Source organism: Arachis ipaensis, chromosome B6, assembly GCF_059453495.1.
Source record: "Arachis ipaensis isolate K30076 ecotype BB chromosome B6, ASM5945349v1, whole genome shotgun sequence".
In the NCBI taxonomy this organism is placed as follows: domain Eukaryota; kingdom Viridiplantae; phylum Streptophyta; class Magnoliopsida; order Fabales; family Fabaceae; genus Arachis; species Arachis ipaensis.
Window position 1 is genome coordinate 50059033 of NC_142441.1, and position 12728 is coordinate 50071760.

The window sequence follows — 12728 nt, forward strand, 5'->3', positions numbered from 1 at the left end:
TGGTCCACGTTAACTTCAACATTAGTGGCACCAACGTGACCACTAACGTTGCCTCTTGGTCCTTCGCACACGTTATTAGGACTTACTTTTTCCAATAACGTTGAGAAGCCTCCTTTCTCCCTACGTTAGAGTTCACGTTAGTGTGGCTAACGTGACCTTTAACGTAGGTTTGCCACATCTTCGAGAACGTTAGTGACACTTACCTTTGTCACTAACGTTCCAAAATGCCCCTACTTCCCACGTTAGAGTTCATGTTAACTAGGTTAACGTGGCTTCTAACGTGGTATTGCTAGCCATCTCCAACGTTAGTGACAAAGGTGAGTGTCACTAACGTTGGCTCATCATCCCTTTTACTCACGTTAGCTTCCACGTTAATGTAGTTAACGTGGGAGTTAACGTGGCTCATAGTGGCTCATTCCAACGTTAGTGACAAAGGTGAGTGTCACTAACGTTGGCGATTCTTTGCTCCCTCCATGTTAGAGTCCACGTTAACTGAGTTAATGATGCGCATAAACTTGTTATGCTACGATTTAGGAAATTGCACGATCGGCAAAATTCCTTCCGGCAAGTGCACCGGTTATCGTCAAGTAAAAACTCACAATAGAGTGAGGTCGAATCCCACAAGGATTGGTTGAGTGAGCAATTCGGATTAGAAGTATGTTCTAGTTGAGCAGAATCACGATTTAGATGAGAATTGCGGAATGTAAAATTGCATGAATTAAAGAGCGAGAAGCTAAATTGCTGAAATTAAAAGGGATGGGGGTGATTGCATGAATTTAATTGCAGAATGTAAAGAGAAAGTGGTAAATCAGAAATGGGGAGTTCATTGGGTGTTAGGAGATATTGAGATCTCCGAATCAAAACAACTTTCATCCCTTCCTCAACCAATGCATTCATTGAATTTTGCTTGGCAATCTTATATGATTGGATCCCAATCCCTTGGCTCACCAATTCTCTCTAAAAACAAACAAATTCCCAATCCCTTGGTTTATATGTTCATAAGAAGAGATGATGCTCGATCACTGATTATACCACACAGTTTCATGAACCACAATTTGGTAGGATTACATGTCACAATATCCATCCAAACCGGAATCCAATTCACTGTGAGAAAGCTTCTCTAGCATGAATCCTCCATTCCTTTCCCAAGGTTCCGAAGGATTCCAATTATGGGTAGTTTCTTTTCCAAGACAACTACCCAATGGAATTAGATCGAGAAGCTTTCTAACAAAATTCAAGAGAAAAGATTGAAGAAGAAGATAAAACTATTATTGATTCATTGAATTACAATAGAGCTCCCTAACCCAATGAAAGGGGTTTAGTGAGTCATAGCTCTGAATTCAATTACAAAACTAAAAAAAAAATCCGAAGTTCTCCGTGTAAAAAAAAGTTCCTTTTCTAACTTAAATTCTATCCTATTTATACACTTTCTAAATTGAGCTTCTGTTGTGTTTCTTGGGCTTTGAGGCCTTTCCCTGATTTCCTTTTGCTTTGGGTTTATGGTCCATAATCCTGATGAGGCTGTGATCCAATTTTGTAACATTCATTGAGCAAACTTAGTGATAAACAAGTAATGACACAAGACTCAACAAATTGAAGCTCCAGACTCATCAATTCTTCAGGCCCAATCCCATAAACATGATATTCAATTGGGTTTCATACCATAATACGTTTAAGTTAATGTTTGTGCTCAAATGCTAACTTAAACTTCAATATATTTGGCCCAGAAACCCCTTTCAAAAAGTGGCGTTTAAGTTGAAGTTTAAGTTTCAGTTTAAGGTTAAACTGAAACTTAAACGTGGAAATGGAAGAAAGCAACCCAGGAGTGTGAAATGTCGAACACGTTTAAGCTTCAGTTTAAGGTTAAACTGAAGCTTAAACGTGGAAATGAAGAAAGCAACCCTGGAGGAGCAATTGGGTCGAACACGTTTAAGCTTCAGTTTAAGGTTAAACTGAAGCTTAAACGTGGAAATGAGAAAGCAACCCTGGAGGAGAGAAATAGTCGAACACGTTTAAGCTCCAGTTTAAGGTTAAACTGGAGCTTAAACGTGGAAATGCTCCTGGTGCCTTTCTTACTTCTGGCGTTTAACCTCCAGTTTAAGGTTAAACTGGAGGTTAAACGTGGAAATGCTTCCTGGTGAGAAATTGTGTCGAACACGTTTAAGCTCTAGTTTAAGGTTAAACTGGAGCTTAAACGTGGAAATGCTCCCTTGGTGAAATTCTCATTCTGGCGTTTAACTTCCAGTTTAAGGTTAAACTGGAGGTTAAACGCCAGTTCCAGCATTTCTTAGCCTTCATGATTCTGGCGTTTAAGCTCCAGTTTAGGCTTAAACTGGAACCTAAACGCCATTTCCAGCATTATATGGCTTGGTAGTTTAAGTTCCAGTTTAAGCTTAAACTGGAACTTAAACTCCACATGTGATATTCAAGCTTCCTTTATTGATTTTGTTGCTTCCTTGCCTAGCCTCTTCTTCCCTGAAATCATCCAAACAATTGCATCAAAGTCTTGCAAAATTTCATGAGAAATCTTCCATTCATAGCATTCAAGTAATATAACTAAAAACTCATGGAATTTGCATCAAAATCATACTGTTTGGATGGTTCATTGCTTTGTTATTCATTTAACCATTCTTGCTTACTTTCAGCTCAAGAAAATGCATAAAACAACTAAAACTAACAAAAAAAATGCTAGTGAAACTAGCCTAAGATGCCTTGGCATCACAACACCAAACTTAATACTTGCTTGTCCCTAAGCAAGTCCTGAGTTATTTGAGAAGAAAGTATGAAACAGAAAGCAATTACATTGGCTATATTAGCAAGCATTTGAAGTTCATCAAAAGGGTTTTATGCAGAAAGTTGCAGCATCACTTTTTCATTCTTATCAGGTAAGATTATCACTTTTTCATTGCATCCATCAAACACTGCTATGGCCTCTTGTTATTCTTATGTCCTTGGCACTTTTCTCTTCTTTGTTTTTCTTTTCTTTTTCTTAGAGCTCCTTTGTTCCTTGTTTGCTTAGTGTCATGTGTTGCACAAGCCTTTGGCATTTTCTTTTTCTTATCAGTGCACTACACATATCCACTACAGGCATTTTAGTTCACATTTCTTCTTGAGACATTGGTGCCCAGCACCTCTTTGTGTGACTAAATGTTTTGTATTTAGGTTGCTCTTGATAATGGACTTTTGGTTGATAATCCCGGGTTAGTTAACCCAAGTTACCAAGTGTTGAAACACTCCTCAGAACCTATTCATCCAAGCATATCCTTAATACATAAACACCACAGGCATTTGTCTCAGAAGTTCAAACCATTGGTGCCTAGCTTATTTTCTCAATTTTTTTGCTTTTTGGTTGCCCTTTTTCAGTGGCTTTTTCTTCTTCTTTTTCTTTCTTTTTCATGGCCAAAGACATTTATTCATCAAGATCCATAGACAGTTTTCACTTTCTACACAAAAAATGATAATTCTACACTCTATTTCCAGTGATCTGACTAAACAATCAAGCATGCATACCACCACTTTAATTCTACTTGATTTGTCACTAATTGAGCCAAGTTATTTTTGTTCAAACTTTTCTTTTATTTTTGGAAACAGAACAAGCATGGCAAGCATTTGTTTAAGAAGGTGAAGTTATATCCAAACATCTAGGCATTCACTTTATTCAAAGCAATAAACAGATAAACATACTAGAAACTTCACATTCCAGAAAGATTCAACAATTACAGTTTAAACCAGAACAAGCATGCTTTTGTTTGCCCTTTTTAAAGAATTGTCAAGGAACAACACCACCTTGTGAAATTCCTTGTTTTCTCTTTGTTTCCAGGAAACAATTTGATTTCTCCTTCTTCTCCTAGTTGTTGCTTCATGCTTTAAGATCCTTGTTTCCTTTCCTGCAAAGAGTGATGAAGTTGCTTGCTTCTCAAGCACTTGAGTGGTTAGCTCAACTATGTATGGGTAAGTGTCTGAGTCTTAAGTTGGTGTGTGAACACCAAACTTAGTCTCCTACTTACTTCTCTATTCTTTGAATCCTTGAGTTCTCCTTGGAATGAAGTTGCTGCTAAGGATTTTAAGCATTTCTGTGATTGCTTAGAATGGTTGTTCCTTTCATATAATTCAAAGGTTGTTGTGTTCAGTTGATCTTTATGGTGGAACACCAAACTTAGGGTCACACATTCCCCTTTGAATTATTGATCCACGAATTCATTGTTTGGTGTGAAACACCAAACTTAATTCTTTGCAATGCACAGAAACTACTTCACCCTTTTTATTGAAACAAATAAAAGAAACAGCAAGGGAGTATTACCTCAGGTTGGGTTGCCTCCCAACAAGCGCTTCTTTAACGTCACTAGCTTGACGGTTGCCCCTTGTTAGGGTGGATTGTAGTGCTTGATGTCCTCTCCTCTCACTATGAAAACGTCCCCATTTGATTCCTTCATGATTTCCAAATGTTCCATAGAAAGAACTTTCCTGATTGTGAACACTTGAGGGAGCTGGGAAGGAATGTTTTTGAGGCCAGGTGGGATTGGCAGATAATGACTTGATATCACTTTATCTCCCGGAGAGAAACCTTCAGTGGGAATTTTCTTGTTTCTCCACCCTCTTGGCAATTTCTTTACAATTCTTCCCTTTCTCTTGAGGATTTCTTCATTGACCCTTATGCCAGGAGGATCCTTCTGATCTGTTTCTATTGATTCTTGTGGCTTTAACTCTTGCAATTCTTGTTTGCCTTCCAAGGACTGTTTCAGAGTTTCAGCTGCTGGATTGCTTTCCTCCAAACACAGATGGCTACTATCATCCTTAGGCTTTTCAGGTTCTGGTTCAGGCTCAGATGCAGGTTTGAAAACATTGAAAATGATCTGTTCATCATGTATTCTCAAGATTAGCTCTCCTTGTTCTACATCTATAAGCGCTCTAGCAGTGGCTAGAAATGGCCTTCCCAGAATGATAGGGTGTAGGTAGCTTTCCTCCATGTCCAAAATGACAAAGTCTGTGGGGAAGAAATAATTTCCCACTTTCACCAGCACATTTTCAACTACCCCTTCAGCTTGCTTCTGAGTTTTGTCAGCCAGTTGTATGATTACATCAGTGGATCTCACCTCATTCAGTTGTAGCCTCTTCATAAGAGTCAGAGGCATCACATTTATGCTAGCTCCTAGATCACAGAATCCTCTGTCAATTTTTGTTTCCCCTATGATACAGGGGATATGAAAACTTCCTGGGTCTGTTTTCTTAGAGACTATGTCCTTTTTGATGAGGGCACTGCATTCTTTGTTCATTATTACAGTTTGTCCTCCCTTCAAAACTCTTTTCTTGCTCAGCAATTCCTTTAAATACTTGATATGTGTAGGCATCTGCTGGAGAATCTCAAGAAAGGGAATATTGATATGGAGAGACTTAAATGTCTCTAAAAACCTTGAATAGGTTTTCCCTTTTTCACCTCCTCCTAACTTCTGAGGAAATGGTGCTTTTGGTTGGTATGTTTCCAGCATGCCTTTTTGCAGTTCCTTGGCTTGCTCAGTTTCACTTTCCTGCTTAGCTTCTTCCACACCTTCCTTCAAGATTTCTGGCTCCTGTTCTGAGGGTCTGATTCCTTCTTCTTCTGAGACTTCCTTCAATATGGTGATGGCCTTGCATTCTTCCCATCTCACTCCCTTTTGTTCCCCTTTAGGATTCTTTTCTGTGTCACTAGGGAACACTGCAGTTGATTTGGGGGCCTGTTGAGATAGCTCTCCTACTTGAGACTCCATCCTCTTGAGTTTTTCACCATGGTTCCTTAAGGTAGATCTCACATCATCCCTAAAGCTTTTCAACTCACTTATGTCCTGACCCATGTTTGCCAGCATTCCTTCTATCCTGTTTAATTGATCTTGAAATTGTTGGTTCGGATTAGGTTGGGTAGGTTGATTATTTTGGCCATGATATGATGGTTGGGAATAAGTGTTTTGTGTGGCTTGGTATGATCTTTGGTTGGAGTTTTGGTATGTGGACTTGTTATGTTGGTTTTGCTGGTTTCCCCACCCAAAGTTTGGGTGGTTTTTCCAGCCTGGGTTGTAAGTGTTGGAATGTGGATCATATGGTTGCCTTTGTTGATTTCCTACATAATTGGCCTCTTCCCAATCACCTCCTTCAGTGCTTACTTCCTCTTGATCTTGTGTGTGTATTGCAGCCACTTGCTTTGTTTCTAATTTCCTGGTGAGCTCTGCTAGTTGCTTGGCAAACACCTTGTTTTGGGCTAAAATTGTATCAACATGGTTCAGCTCCATGACTCCCTTAGTGTTGTGTCTCTCTGAAGCATAGTAGTACTCATTCTCAGCCACTGTCTCAATCACTTCAATGGCTTCTTCCACAGTCTTTTTCCTGTTCAATGAACCTCCTGATGAATGGTCTACAGCCTTCCTTGATTCATAAGAAAGTCCATCATAGAAAATATGCAATTGCACCCAGTCATGGAACATGTCTGGTGGGCATTTCCTTGTCAAATCCTTGAATCTCTCCCATGCCTCGTAGAGAGTTTCACCATCTTGTTGTCTAAAAGTCTGAACCTCAGATCGAAGCCTATTGACCTTTTGTGGGGGGTAGAAACGTGCCAGAAACTTACTTTCCACCTCATCCCAGGTTGTTAGGCTCCCCCTTGGGAATGATTCCAGCCACTTAGCTGCCTTGTCCCTAAGTGAAAATGGGAACAAGAGCAATTTATAGGTATCTTCCTGGACTCCATTGGACTTCACAGTGTCGCAAATTCTCAAGAATTTTGTGAGATGTTGGTTTGGATCTTCATTAGCACTCCCACCAAATGAACAATGATCCTCCACAAGTGATATTAGTTGTGGTTTAAGTTCAAAATTGTTGGCCTGAATGGGTGGTTTCTGAATGCTGCTACCACAATTCCCAGAGGTTGGGTTTATGTATGAACCAAGAACCCTCCTCTCAGGAATGGCATTGTTTCCATCAGCCCTCTCATGGTTGTGAACTTCTCTATCCATGTTGAGATCTAAAGCTTCCTCAAAATTGTCCTCAGATTCTCCTTCAGATTCCTCTTCTCTCAGTACTCTCTTCCCTCTTGCTTCCCTTCTAAGTCTATGAAGGGTCCTCTCTGGTTCAGTATATGGAGGAGTTGATGTCTCTCCTCTCCTACCTGTTATACAAGAACACAGCACAGGCACCAAACAAGTGAAATACTCTTGGTTAATGGAAGAGTATGGTTAGAGCAGTTGAGGAATTAATTCAAATAGTTAGTGAGTCAGTGAGTTAGTTGCTTGAATTTAAAGGCATAAAGAAAGAAAACAAGTAACAGAGTGCAGAAATTAAAATTCAACAAGTAACTTGAACCGAATTAACAAAGCAAGAAAAATGCTCAATCTAGTTAACTTCCAATTTGAGAATTGTCAATCGAAAACCAATCCCCGGCAATGGCGCCATAAACTTGATGCGCATAAACTTGTTATGCTACGATTTAGGAAAATGCACGATCGGCAAAATTCCTTCCGGCAAGTGCACCGGTTATCGTCAAGTAAAAACTCACAATAGAGTGAGGTCGAATCCCACAAGGATTGGTTGAGTGAGCAATTCGGATTAGAAGTATGTTCTAGTTGAGCGGAATCACGATTTAGATGAGAATTGCGGAATGTAAAATTGCATGAATTAAAGAGCGAGAAGCTAAATTGCTGAAATTAAAAGGGATGGGGGTGATTGCATGAATTTAATTGCAGAATGTAAAGAGAAAGTGGTAAATCAGAAATGGGGAGTTCATTGGGTGTTAGGAGATATTGAGATCTCCGAATCAAAACAACTTTTATCCCTTCCTCAACCAATGCATTCATTGAATTTTGCTTGGCAATCTTATATGATTGGATCCCAATCCCTTGGCTCACCAATTCTCTCTAAAAACAAACAAATTCCCAATCCCTTGGTTTAAATGTTCATAAGAAGAGATGATGCTCGATCATTGATTATACCACACAGTTTCATGAACCACAATTTGGTAGGATTACATGTCACAATATCCATCCAAACCCCAATCCAATTCACTGTGAGAAAGCTTCTCTAGCATGAATCCTCCATTCCTTTCCCAAGGTTTCGAAAGATTCCAATTATGGGTAGTTTCTTTTCCAAGACAACTACCCAATGGAATTAGATCGAGAAGCTTTCTAACAAAATTTCAAGAGAAAAGATTGAAGAAGAAGATAAAACTATTATTGATTCATTGAATTACAATAAAGCTCCCTAACCCAATGAAAGGGGTTTAGTGAGTCATAGCTCTGAATTCAATTACAAAACTAAAAGAAAAATCCGAAGTTCTCCGTGTAAAAAAAAGTTCCTTTTCTAACTTAAATTCTATCCTATTTATACACTTTCTAAATTGAGCTTCTGTTGTGTTTCTTGGGCTTTGAGGCCTTTCCCTGATTTCCTTTTGCTTTAGGTTTATGGTCCATAATCCTGATGAGGCTGTGATCCAATTTTGTAACATTCATTGAGCAAACTTAGTGATAAACAAGTAATGACACAAGACTCAACAAATTGAAGCTCCAGACTCATCAATTCTTCAGGCCCAATCCCATAAACATGATATTCAATTGGGTTTCATACCATAATACGTTTAAGTTAATGTTTGTGCTCAAATGCTAACTTAAACTTCAATATATTTGGCCCAGAAACCCCTTTCAAAAAGTGGCGTTTAAGTTGAAGTTTAAGTTTCAGTTTAAGGTTAAACTGAAACTTAAACGTGGAAATGGAAGAAAGCAACCCAGGAGTGTGAAATGTCGAACACGTTTAAGCTTCAGTTTAAGGTTAAACTGAAGCTTAAACGTGGAAATGAAGAAAGCAACCCTGGAGGAGCAATTGGGTCGAACACGTTTAAGCTTCAGTTTAAGGTTAAACTGAAGCTTAAACGTGGAAATGAGAAAGCAACCCTGGAGGAGAGAAATAGTCGAACACGTTTAAGCTCCAGTTTAAGGTTAAACTGGAGCTTAAACGTGGAAATGCTCCTGGTGCCTTTCTTACTTCTGGCGTTTAACCTCCAGTTTAAGGTTAAACTGGAGGTTAAACGTGGAAATGCTTCCTGGTGAGAAATTGTGTCGAACACATTTAAGCTCCAGTTTAAGGTTAAACTGGAGCTTAAACGTGGAAATGCTCCCTTGGTGAAATTCTCATTCTGGCGTTTAACTTCCAGTTTAAGGTTAAACTGGAGGTTAAACGCCAGTTCCAGCATTTCTTAGCCTTCATGATTCTGGCGTTTAAGCTCCAGTTTAGGCTTAAACTGGAACTTAAACGCTATTTCCAGCATTATATGGCTTGGTAGTTTAAGTTCCAGTTTAAGCTTAAACTGGAACTTAAACTCCACATGTGATAAAGCTTAAACTGGAACTTAAACTCCACATGTGATATGCAAGCTTCCTTTATTGATTTTGTTTCTTCCTTGCCTAGCCTCTTCTTCCCTGAAATCATCCAAACAATTGCATCAAAGTCTTGCAAAATTTCATGAGAAATCTTCCATTCATAGCATTCAAGTAATATAACTAAAAACTCATGGAATTTGCATCAAAATCATACTGTTTGGATGGTTCATTGCTTTGTTATTCATTTAACCATTCTTGGTTACTTTAAGCTCAAGAAAATGCATAAAACAACTAAAACTAACAAAAAAAATGCTAGTGAAACTAGCCTAAGATGCCTTGGCATCAGTTAATGTGGCAACTAATGTGGCTCAAAGTGGCTTAGCTCAACGTTAGTGACAAAGGTGAGTGTCACTAACGTTGGTCATTCTTTTGTTTCCCCACGTTAGAGTCCACTTAACTGAGTTAACGTGGCTCTTAACGTGGCCAATATGAGCTTGGTCCAACATTAGTGACAAATGTGAGTGTCACTAACGTTGGCTTCATTTTCTTCTTCCACGTTAACTACCACGTTAATGTAGTTAACATGGCAATTAACGTGGGCTATGATTGCTTCAAGGACGTTATTGGTGATTACTTTTCTCATTAACGTTGCAAGCTAGCTCTCCTTCCACATTAGAGGTCACGTTAGTTAGACTAACGTGGCTGCTAACGTGGTTCTTCCTTGCTTCCTTTGTCCTGAAATCAAGCAATAAAGTGCATCGAAGTTCTAGTCCAAGTTATGAGACATGCATCATCTAATTTGTCATTCAATTCATGCATAATTCTCATGAAATTTTGTAAAATTCACAATGTTTACTTGAATCAAGACGTAAGTGATTATTTACCCAAAACTTGCTTATTTCCTAAGAAAATGCATGAAACTACCTTAAAACCATAAAGAAAAGGTCAGTGAAACTGGCCAAAATGCCCTGGCATCACAACACCAAACTTAAAGCTTGCTTGTCCCTAAGCAAGTACTGGAACAAGAGAATGATGAATGAAATGACAAAATGAATGAATTATTATTGTGGAAGTCATGTTCTTGGTTTTATGGGGTTTCGTGCATAGCAACTTAGGTTCATTCCTTTACTGGCTTTCAGGCCTTTATCATGCCTTGGAATACTCACTTGATTGCACCCTTTGAGACTTTTATTTATTGATCCCTTTGTCTTTCCAAGGTTCATTTCTTCCTTAGGCTAAGTGTTCTGTGAGGGGGAGACTCTTTAAGATAAGTTTTCAGCCAACACTCCCAAACCAGTTGGTTCAAGGTGCTAGGTGTTGAAACACGCCTAAGGACTTACTCCCTCAAGTCTCTCTCCCCCATACATGCACACCATAGGCACATGATTTGTTATTTTCTTCCCTTGAGGTCTTGGTGTCTAACACCTCTTTGGGTTACTAAATGTTCTGTAGCAAGGTTGCTCTTGATAGTGGATTTTCAGTTGATAATCTCGGGTTAGTTAACCCAAGTTACCAAGTGATGAAGCACTCCTAAGAACTTATTCATCCAAGCAGATCCTTGGTACAAGAGCACCACAGACACATCCCTCAAGATTCAAGCCCTTGGTGCCTAGCCTTATTCTTTATTAACTTTTTTTCCTTTTTCAACTCTTATTGTTCTTTTTCTTTTTCTTATTAGGATCTTATTATTTAGCTAGTCTCATGGGGTGTGTTTCAAGCATATGATTTAGGACAGATAGTTGCCTTCCCACCTTGTTGGTGAACCAACTTAGCTAAGTGATTACTACACCACAAATCTAAGAACTTACTCCACAAATTGAACTCCATTGTAGTCTTTTATAACATCTCTTTTTATTTAGCTTAAAAAAAAGACAAGCATACAATAAGCAAGATGGAATTGAAAATAGGCAATTTGACTAGCAATCATAGACCTAAGCAAAAACAAACATCAAATTCTAGTGAATTAAGCTTAAAGAGTGACTATTAATCAAGGGCACATTCAGACTTCCAAATTGAGTATTTCCAAGCATATGGAATCAAGTAACAATACAACCTTTTGGTGATGCCTTCCAGCTACCCATTTGTTGTCATCCTCCATAGCTTCTGCATCCTTCCTCGCTTCCTTGGATGATGGTGCACTTTTTTCCAAAAGATTGATTGAATCCCTGTAAAGTTATTAGAAGTTGCTTGTCCCCAAAGCACTTGAGAGATAGTTAGTATGCATGTGTGCTTGTGAATTTCGGAACTTAATTTGGTGTGTGAACACCAAACTTAGTTCCTTGCCTAATACAGCAGGTTGAATACATGCAGAAAATCTCATGGGTTGTTATCAGCAAGACAACTATGAACTAACTACTGTTAAGTGGTTCCCCTGATTGGTTGGATCTAGCAATTTGCCCTTGAAGGAGTGTAGTGTGATTCTAACTGAAATCTTTGGTGGAACACCAAACTTAGAATTACACACTTACTCTTGTATTGTTTTGGTGTGTAACACCAAACTTAGCTCCTCGCAATACGGGGGAAACTACTTGTGATTTTTATTAAAATGAAAATGAAAAAAAAACTACCTTAGGTTGGGTTGCCTCCCAACGAAGCGCTCTTTTAGCATTGCTAGCTTGACGATTCCTCCATTACTTGAGGTGATACTTCACTTTGGGGTTTTCCCCCATGTTGCCCATGTAGTGTTTGAGCCTTTGTCCGTTCACAGTGAACGTCCTCTTTGAACTTTCCTCCATAATTTCTATGTGTCCATACGGCGAGACCTTTGTGACAAGAAAGGGTCCTGACCACCTTGATTTGAGTTTCCCAGGGAAAAGTCTTAATTTGGAATTGTAGAGGAGCACTTGCTGTCCTTCTTCGAAGCTCCTAGGTGTCAAATGGAGGTCGTGCCTTCTCTTTGCCTTTTCTTTATAAATCTTGGCATTTTCATAGGCTTGAGATCTGAACTCCTCCATTTCTTGCAGCTGCAAGATCCTTTTTTCACCAGCAACAATGCTATCAAAATTTAGCAGCTTGAGAGCCCAGAGGGTTTTGTGTTCCAGCTCCAATGGTAGATGACAAGCCTTTCCATACACCAGTTGGTATGGGGACATCCCGATTGGTGTCTTGAATGCCGTCCGGTATGCCCAAAGAGCATCATCCAGTTTCTTCGACCAATCCTTTCTTGATGCTCCTACAGTCTTTTCCAAAATCCTTTTTAGCTCTCTGTTAGATATCTCAGTTTGCCCACTTGTTTGGGGGTGGTAAGGTGTGGCAATCTTATGTTTCACCCTGTATCGTAGGAGGAGAGCTTCTAGTGGTCTGTTACAAAAATGGCTCCCTCCATCACTAATGAGTGCTCGTGGGACTCTGAACCGGCTAAAGATGTTCTTTCTGAGGAAGTTCATGACCACCTTG

General features: G+C 39.2%; 1 non-coding gene across 1 annotated transcript; it reads left to right on the forward strand.

Moving 5' to 3' along the window:
- Nucleotides 1-6450: 6450 nt before the first annotated feature.
- On the forward strand, nt 6451-6554 carry LOC148555509 (small nucleolar RNA R71). Its single transcript, XR_015886384.1, has one exon. It is a non-coding gene; the product is annotated as a small nucleolar RNA R71 (small nucleolar RNA).
- Nucleotides 6555-12728: the final 6174 nt, after the last annotated feature.